This window comes from Mus caroli, unplaced genomic scaffold, assembly GCF_978045245.1.
Source record: "Mus caroli unplaced genomic scaffold, Mus_caroli_1 scaffold_11, whole genome shotgun sequence".
NCBI lineage: Eukaryota > Metazoa > Chordata > Mammalia > Rodentia > Muridae > Mus > Mus caroli.
In genome coordinates, this window is record NW_028227266.1 from 68,293,799 (window position 1) to 68,304,088 (window position 10,290).

Consider the following 10,290-nt stretch of genomic DNA (forward strand, 5'->3'; position numbering starts at 1 on the left):
TTCCTTCCATGAGACAGTCAGATGGTCTGAAAACTCAATTAGACCCAGAACATTACTAATCACAGTGTTTCAATAGGTTCGAATCTATCTGAAGAATAAGATCTCTAGAATGTCCAGCAAGGCTGGTCCTTCTCTTGGCTAAGATCCTGCTCTTGATGTTCTGACACATATGAGCTGTCCTTGGTACCATCTCTTCCCACCTCAGTTTACCCTCTTATCCCTGCATCCTCATCCCTGGGCCTGTCTTCCTTTTTATCCTTCCATTTCAACCCCCTCGAAATATCTGCTCTCTTTTACAGCATCCCTTTTAGGTTTCTACCCCTCCTCCCAAGCAGTCACCAGTCTCTGGTTGGCTGATTTGAGCAATCGTTTTGTGTCATGCTGGTCTTTCGTTCTCAGGTAGCTTACTTGAAAATGGAAATCATTTGTTTCCCAACATATCTCCTGGGGATCCAGAAACTGATTGCTTAACAGTAATTGTTTGTTGAATGAATGAATGAATGTCTTAAAGTTCCTTTGTCCACTCCTCCCTTTCTTCTACTGGCCACCACCAGTTTGAAAACAAGAGCAAAGAGAAAATTGGAAGCCTGCTTGTGACAATGCTAATTGTCAACCAGAAAGGCTCTAGAATCCTCTGTGAAATGGGCTGGAGCCTGCCTATGGAGGATCATCTTAATTACATTTACTGTGGTACAAAGGCCCTCCCACCGTGGATGGTGTCCATTGCCTAGTTGGTATCCTGGGCTGTATATATGCAGAAGGGGAGCCAAGCAGCAAGCTGAGGCTGTGACCCTCTTATTCTTGACCACGGAGGCAATGGGACCAGGGGTTCAAGCTCCTGCTGCCTTGACTCCTTATCAGGATGGACTGTGCCTCAAACCATGATCCTGAATAAACTTTCCTTCTGTAAGTTATTTTGTCAGGTATTTTATTACGACAACAAAAATAGAAAACAGGACCTCCTTTGGGCTGACCTAGGGTGCTACTCTTAGTAATAAGTGAGGATTGGGGGTTTCTGGGAAATTAACGAGTTCTAGAAAACAGCCTGTGGTATACTATAGTTAGAATTTTGCATTCTTTTTTAACTGAATACTTTGTTTTCTGCCTCTTTCTTTCTTTTTTTTAATTAAAAATATATTTGAGACTGTTATACATGAGTACAGTATTTACATCATGTATTTTATACCCTTCCTTCTCACCCTAACTCTGTGCCTCCCCTCGCTCTTAAATTCATGACCTCTAATTATTGTCACATACACGTGAAAATATGCATATATCAACACAACCTGCTTAATCCAGTCAGAGTGACCCATGTGTCTGTGTGTGTTTAGGGCTGACCATTTGGGAATGGATAACCTATCAGGGGACACATCCCTGGAGAATACTGATTCTCCCTTTCTTAGAAGCTCTGAAATGCCTGCAGCTCTTCATCTAAAGGTGGGGCCTTGAAAGATTTCCACTATCCATGTTGCTCTGTCAATGAGTGATGTCATCGTGCAGGTCTTGTTTAGACAGCCATATTGGTGAGATCTCAGTTGGGCAGACATCCTGGTCCTCTGGCTCTTACAAGATTCCCACCCTGTCTTCTCTGATGTTCTGGGAGTCCTGAGTGTAGGGGTTGGGTTGTAGATGTGTCATTTGAGGCTGGACATCCCACAGGCGGCTCTTCTCTGCACTTTGCCCGTGTCTTTCTTAGTTCTACCATAGCAATCATGAGAATGTTGCTGGTGCCAGTTTTGAAAGGAGAGAAGAGGGAGCTCTCCAACTGCATTGGAGGCTCATCTGGGTACTCAGAGGAAAAGGAACATGGGTGGCAGTTGGATGGCATTATGTGGGGGCAGGGGTCAGAAAGTGGAATAGCATGCCTTAGGAAACTTATCAGAGCCATGTGTGGTGGTATGTGTCCATCACCCCAGCTTTCCCTGTGGCAGAGACAGAGTGATGGGAGTTCAAAGTCATCCTGGACCATGAAGGAAGTTGAAGGCCAGCTTGAACTGCATAAAAAGACCCTGTCTCAAAAATTCAAAAATTGAAAGGATTTTAAAAAGAAAAGGAAGGAAGAGGGGGAGGGCAGGAGGGAGGGGAGGCTGAAAGAAGGAAGAAAACCATTTGGTTCTTTAAAGTCTTTCAAAGTGATGACTGAGCTCTGAGGGTGGGATTTTAGTCAGGTGATGAGCTATCTTTTGTCTCTACCCATCCCCCCCCCAAATATAAAATAGAATAAAATTTCCTCATGGGGAGAGAGGTGTATCTGTTTAGAAACTCATTCCTCTTTGCTAACCTTCCTGTGTGAAGACTGGGGGTCAGTTAGCAATACTAAGGTGAGGCCCAGCTTATGAAAGAAAGTGAATGTCTCGGTCTGTTTAAAAGGAAACTCACGTTGAAATCTCTTCTGCCTGAGAACTTGAAATTGTTTTTTCCACTTGATTCATGGCCAATTGAGCACGTGCAATAATGTATCCTTTCTTTTCCTTTCCTGGACTATGTTTAAATGAGGTCTCTGAAAGAATAAATGATAATGATAATTTTCTTTAACTTTCCATTCAGGGCTCGATGGAGTCCTGCCTTACAGTTTTGCTTGTGGTAAAGGAACGGCGTGAATTCTCAAGTTGTGAGTTGCCCATTGCCCGTGTGTGGTGGGAAAGACTGCTTCAGGCTCCGTCACTCAAAGCCACTAAGATCCATCGCTTCCTATTGTGTGGTAGCGGGTTAACATTAACGGTTTGTGATCAGTGATTTTTCTAAAAGAAGTAACATCTGCATTTTAAACGTGAATTTTAAGCAGAAAGACCTAGATGTATGAGGCAAGCCCTCAGAAGCCGGCTAACTGTGTTTTATGCCATTAATTACCGCTGCTTATCAAAGTGCCGTCTCCAAGCTAATTGCTGAGTCCCAGGGGGTCTCACTAAGATGAGCTATGGCCAAGAATAAACAATAAAACCCAAAATCAGCAGAGGTGGCTGGTTTAACGCGTCAGAGAGCTACCGAATGGCTGCAGTCATCTCCACGTCAAGTTAGGCGAGGCAGAAACTGGTCATAGATGAATCATTGATTTGAGGGCAGTTCCTACCAGGATGAAAGAAACTGGCTTGTTTCTGCCTAAGGTCATAGCTAATCCCAGTACTCCCAGATCCCACCTTCAGCTTGCTATGGGCAAAATTAAGCAGGAAAGTTAGCAATTCGGAGTTTTAGAGAATAATTTCTTTCAGGTGGGACAGGGCAGAAACAGAGCTACCTGTCTTCTGTCTTCTTCATGCACCAACCTTTCCTAGGCCAGGATGAACTCTTGGTACCTCTAGCTGCCAGTGCTAGCAGACAGATTTCTTGTCACTACTGAACTTTCAATCTGCTGCCCTCCTATTACAGCCATTGTTTGACCTTCGGTTCTATTGTCTCCTGACTTTTTTTTTTTCATTTATGCTTTTAAACTCACACATAAAGAACTGAGCATATGAGTCTGTTGGTGGAGTGCCGAGTCTTGCGTGTTTTAAGTCTCAGACCCTGGGACAAATGGGACAAATGACTGAGGTGCCTATTGAACATATCAAAGTGATCCTGGACTCCTGGTCCTCCCAGCCTTCTAGCCTCCTAGCTCCTCAGACCTAGCTGTTACTGGGTCCCCCTGGTTTGCATACCTGTCCCCTACCCTGAACTCCAGGGAACTGGGCTGCTCTTCTCTATATAATCCACCCCTTTTGTGCCTTTGGTCTCCTGGCTGCTGCACCTGGTTCCCCTCTGCTCCCTCTTTCTCCCCCTCCCCCTCCCCCTAGATGGCTCAGCTCAGTCTGGCCATGTCCACTCTGGATTCTCCCAGATGCCCTAGCCTCTGGCTATGCTTGCCCGCATATCCACAATAAACTTTCATCTCCGCCATACCCAGAACAGTCATGTCCTTTCCTTTCCTTTTTCTTCCTTTTCTTTTTCTTCCTTTCCATTCAGGGTTCCTAGTCACTCAACACTGCAATAAACCAAACACGGTGGCACACACCTCTAATACTAGAACTTGGGAGCCAGAGGCAAGAAGATCCAAAGTTCAAGGTCACCTCCTATCTCCAAAATGTAGTGAGTAGAAGCTTAGCCCTAGCCTGAGCTACATGAGGCTCTGTGTCTGAGCCACATCAGCAGCAACCACTAAATAAATTCATATATAGGAATGTCACTTAGTGACTAGGAAGGCTGTGATGGCTTGTACATAAATACTCTGGCCGGGTATGTCTAGCTCTTCAGTCATGTCTTCTTGGTGACACCCACCCACCCTGCATGCCTGGCTTTCCCCAGATCAACAGACTTTTCCCTGTAAAGTTTCTTGTGTCTGACCCGGAAGCTCTCTCCAATTGATAACCGCTCGCAAATGAAAAAACTGACTGACTCTCTCCAACGGAGTCTCCCCGAGAAGGCGAACCTTCCTTTATGGTTCAGTTTCGGTTTTTTTTTTTAAGTTAATAAAAAGATTTTTATCAGAAAATTTGTGTTAAATTTATTTTTCTTTCTGTATTAGGTATTTATTAGATTTAGCGTTGGCTAACAAAGACAAATTCACTTCTCCTACAGTGTCATCTCCGGATAGCAGAAGACTCAGTTCTTTTCTATCCCTGCTGCTTGCTCTTATTTTAATAAAATGATTCCCTTCTGTCGGACATGTATGTTTTTAAAGGACAGCGGCTTCTTTTTTTTTTTCCTAATTTAAGGGCAGGCTCCATACCCAGCAATAGGCGGCCAACACAGTTCTTTATCTCCTAATAGTTGGTCAGAGCATTTTTTCTAAATCCTTCATATATGTTATGGGATTCCTATTTGTGCAAATGTGCTGTCTCTGTATCTCTTTGTTGCTTGTGCTTTCTTTTTTGTTTATTTGCTTTGTCCTCTTCCAGTTTTTTAAAATCTTATTATTTATTTGTTATTCTTTTAAAAGTATATTTTATATTTATAAAATAATTTTTATTTATTATTTTGCTCTTTAGATACCTGGTTGTTTTCTAAGCAGAGACAGACAGAGAGGCTATGGATTCAGATGGGAGAGAAAGAAGGGGATCTCAGAGGAGCTGGGGAACGGCGAGGTCATGGTCAGAATATATTGTATAAAAAGTCTATTTTCAATAAAAGGAAAAAAAGGGAGGTTTTTTTTTTATGCGTTAGTTGGACCATAAGATCAATATTTTTCTTGGCCTTGGTACATTTATATAACACAATGATTTTTCATTCTACCCACGGTATTACAGATGAAAAAAAATCTTGTTTTCTGGGTCCAGCAAGCTAGCTCCGTGGGTAAAGGTGCTTGCCAGCACGCCTGTTAATCTGAGCTCTGTCTCCAGGACACTCGTGGTGGGAGGAGAGAATTGACTTTTACAACCTGCGTCTGATCTTTTTCATGCAGCCTGTGTCATGGGTGCAAGTTTATACAAACACACACACACACATACACAGACACACACACACACACATGCACAACAAAATAGAAAGAATTAAAACGTGATAAAATGATGTTTAAAATAAAGAATGAAAAATTCCTTTACTGTGCATCTCCTCATGGTAACACTGGGTCATTTTATGCCCCTGCTAATGTGTTCTGCTTCCTTTGGGGATTTATTTATTTATTTATTTATTTATTTGTGTGTGTGTGTGTGTGTGTGTACTGCATTTGTGTGATACATGTTTATGGACATAGGGCTTGGGTGTGCATGCTCAAACTGATGTCTTTGTGCTTACAAGGTAAGCTCTCTTACCCACTGAGCCACCTCCCTGCTCCTCATTTGGAAGTTTAAACATGATGTTGAGTTCCTAAATCGATTGGAAAAAAATATTTCCCAAGGGATTCCTTCTTTCTGTAACTGGTGGGTGGGAAAGGCGATCATCTTTCAGGTTCAGGATTCCGTTCCCTCCTTCCACATGTGGTTCACAGGGATCAGGTAGTCAGACTTGGTGGCAAGCCCCTCTGCCTACAGAGCCTCCCCACCAGCCCTAATAAAAGACCTCTCCTCCACTTCCTTCACTGAGGTCTATGGATTGCAGAGAATCCGAGCCCCAAGAACACTGCTTCCCCAGAGCAAGTCCTGTCAGATGCTGATGACCTTCCGAGTGGCAAAGGACTATGAGAACTGGCCAGATACCCTTGCCATGGAATAGGGCCCCAAACAGACAAAGGTCTTCCCTGGAAGTCAATAGCTGGAGAATTCCCCACCCCAAGCCAAACTTCCTACAGAGAGAGAGAGAGAGAGAGAGAGAGAGAGAGAGAGAGAGAGAGAGGGAGCAGCAGCAGCTGAGGTTTGTGGCCACTGGATGATGGTCATGTTGAATTTCTAGATTCACCTTTGAAGGCATCAAGCCCTGCCCTGGACCTGCTCCTTGGCACGTGAGAGTGTAAAATGGGGTGTGATGGAATGGAAGCCATTCTCCCATTTGGCCTCGTGGAAATGAGTCCATCTCCTGATATCCCCATTGTTCCCTGCTTCTCAGATGAGGAGGCTGCCTCATCATGGACTGAGTGCTCCCTTCTCAGGTTAGCTGAGAACACAAGGGCGGAGCTGCCCACACTGATAAAAAACGAAGCACTTCAAAGGATGGCCTTTCAGTGGGAATGTGGAACAGCCTGTGTGTGCTCTTGAGGTGCATGCTGAACCCCTATGTGGATCCCTGAGCTTTGTCCAAGGCAGGTCCGGTTTATGCACCTGGCAAATAGGAACGGTGAAAGCTCAGGGTCCTCTCTAAGACCTCATCTAGACGTGGATATTACAGGTAGAGCCCAGTGAGGTTGATAGCACAAGTATTCCTTTAGGATTCTGATGTCAGAGAAAGGAACTCGTCGCCTCTGAAGCTGTCAGATCTGCCTTAATTATGATTAATAACATACACATACTTCAGAAGGCTTTTTTCTCCCCTCTCTCTTTCTCTCGTGCTGACTTTCTTAAAATGTCCCTTTGCTAAATATGAACTCAGGAATCAGTGCAGCCACAGCTGTAGGAAGAGACTGGGGTGGTGTCTCTGTGTGCAGTGGAGCTTAAAACATTTGTGCTTGGCTAGGTTCGCAGCTGCAGTCTAGTTCCGACATGCTGTGTAGAGCACGCTGGTCCCTATACTGTATATTTTGTGTAGTCTTTATTTTCCCTTTTCTTTCCTTGTTCCTTCCCTCTCCCTTTCTTTTTCTACATTCTTTCTCACTTTCTTTATCTGTTTTCTTTTCTGGAACAGGGTCTACATGCTGTCCCCCAGGCTGGCTTACACTATGTAGCCTGTACTAGCCTCAGACCCACAGCAATCCTCCTGCCTCATCCTCCCAACTATTGAAATCATAGGCATAAAGTACACACTCGGCCTCTTTTTTATAAAATTTATATTTCCTCAGTGTGGAAAGAATGTTTGGGGTACATGAGTTTTAATGTGGTCAGAAATGAGCTCGCTGGTCTTAAAGAAAATCAGTACATGCTTCTCTCATTGTCCCCACAGGAGAATGGCTACCATGAGCTTCTGAGGTGAAAAGCTGTGTTTTCCGTAGAGGAAGAAACAAATGGAGATAAGTATGGTTTCTCTGTAGGAGTGAGAAGACTTGGAGAAGCAGTAAACTGACTAAACTGGGACGCCAGAGCTGCCCCAGCAGCTGCAGTCTAGTCTGTAAACCTGGTGTCTCTATGTGCTTTCCCTTGCTATAATTAAAACACCATGACCAAAGCAACCTGTGGAGGAAAAGGGTTACTTGGCTTACATGTCCCAGGCATAGCCTGTCATTGAGGGAAGTCGGGACACAAACTCAAAGCAGGAAATGAAGCAAAGACCATGGAGGAACTCTTGCTTACTGACTTGCCCTGCATGGCTTGCTCAGCTACCTTTTGGTAAAGACTTTGGGAGCCCAGGGGTGGCACCAGCTGCACCCTCCCACCTCAATCGTTAGTCAAGAGAATGCCCCCTAGACTTGCTACAGGCTAATCTGATGGAGGCATTTTCTTAGCTGAGATTCTTTCTCCTAGACTCGAGCTTGTATCAGACTGACAAAAATCCAACCAGCAGACCTGACATGATTCATCCTCCCTCCCTCCCTGCTGTCTCTCCCCACCCCTTTATCTCTCACTGCACACTCTCTTCCTCACACACAAACATCGCCTCACCCATACACACTCACACACTCACACATAAGACAACAAGTGCTTTTTGTGAGTGTTCTATGTAACAACACAGATTCAGCTCTGTGTCATTGACACAGAAAGGGACATTCAGAGTGGACATTGGAGATTGTTGTCAAGAGGCAGCGTGTTAATGTGGACAAGCCTAGCTTTTCCTTCTTGCAACATAGACTTATCCTTTGCTTACTCTTGTTAGCGCTCCCTGAGTGCTTACACTGGCCCCCGCCCTTCACTCACTGTTGCTAGTTATTCTGGGGCAGATATGCACCTGACCTCATTCTGTTGTTTAGGTAAAGTTAACAGGCCTTGGAATTCAGGGAGTCAATGGCTCCTTCTTGGGCTTTAATTAGACAGCTTAAGCTCTGATTGGCCGCTATGAAGCCAATCAGTCAGCAAGCGCACTCATTGGCTTTCTGGGAATCGTGGGTGCAATCTTCTCAGTAGTAGCAGACACTCGCAGAATTACTCATACAGCTTGGACCAGCGCACTAGGTAGGGCTGGGGTGATGGGCATGTCTACAGACTTCTGAATGTGTGTGGTAGGCTTTTTCTGTGTGCAGTGTAAGAAAAGTAGATTGCCCTTGTGCTGCAGACAGAAATATATTTGAATTACATGCACTTGCTAGTCAAGATGGATACAGGTCGTGTCAACTAAAACAAAAGTTGCCTTGCAGAAGGAAGCAGGGGTGCACAGAACACACAGGAACAACAATATGGCTGCCGTGAGACCAACCCTCCTGGAAATGTGGGTGCCAGGTCAATTCTAAACCTGTTCGGCTGTAAGATCCCTAAGGAAAGAATGGGATCTCATTCACTCTTGCATCAAGAGATCCGGGTCTTGTGTGCCATATTTACTGAACAAATAAATAAAACACTTCTTCTAACGGAGGACCAACATTGCTCAAAGCATATATTTACCCAGAACTTAATATTTATCATATGAATATTCATTTCCCCTATTCTCTAACTTTCACCCTTTTTAACTTAGTTTTTGTGTAGCAGGTAGGGGCAGGCATGGGCATATGTATACATACATGGTTGCATGTGGGAATCAGAAGGCAGCCTTGGGTTGTCTTGGGTGCCTTCTACCTTTTGTTTGAGGGAAGGTCTCTCCTTGGCCTGAATCTTTGCCATGCAGGCCAAGCTAGTCAGCCTTTGAGTTTTCAGGGGTCCACACCCCATCTTGCTATTGCTAGAATTCCAGTGATGTGCTTGGCTTTTCATTTGGGCTCTGAGGATCTGAACTCAAGTCTTCACACTTGCAAGACAAGGAAGGGCATTAGCCGCTGAACCATCTCCCCAGCCCATAATCTTCATTCTTAACTAGGCAAACCCAACCCGCTGGGAACATATCTAACATGTATAGCATTATACAGCACACAGATAGTCTTAGGGGAACCACCTTGGAGATTTGGTTGTATAAATTTTGGAATGTGCTTAATAATAACAACAACAACAACAGACATGGTTGGAGAGCTGGCTCACAAATTAAGTGCAGTGGGCACGGGTTTCTTCTCAGCATTTGTGGAATATATGAATGTGAGGGCTTTTTTTTTTTGTTATGCAGAGACTTCTTCCACGGCTACAAGCACAAGGCAGGTATCACCCCTTCCCAAAGAAGAGTACAGGTTAGAGGCAAAGGCAGACTAGAGTAAAACATGAAGGACCATCCAGCTTGAACCTAAATGATCAGTGTTTGCAGAGAAAACAGCACACTGCTTAGACTTGAAGGATGGGGGTACTCGATCTGCAGAGTGGAGACCCTCAGTGCCCCTTCTACTGTACCTTGACCTTTATAGTGGGCCAACCCAGCTGTTTGTGTAACTCAGGGTTTCTTCTGTTCTAGATAGGCACAAATTGCTATCACACTTGGAGCAGCTCACAAGCAATGTCTAAGGAGAATAACTAGAAAAAGACCCAGATTCCTGTCTCCTTTTCTCACAGATTCCCAGAGGCTGGACCATCAGCTGGGCAAACAAGCCGCTCAATGATCCCTGTGCCTGATCTTCCCTCTCCCTGACTCCTAGCCACTCCCTCTTCTGTGTTTGAAAATTACCTTAGAAATCCTCCGTTCGGTTCCCTTGTATAAGAATCTAACTTAAGACATCCTGGGTGTAGTGGGGGAAAAGAGCAAAAACATTCCAGACAAAGCAGCTGTTTTTAATAAACACCCAGAGTT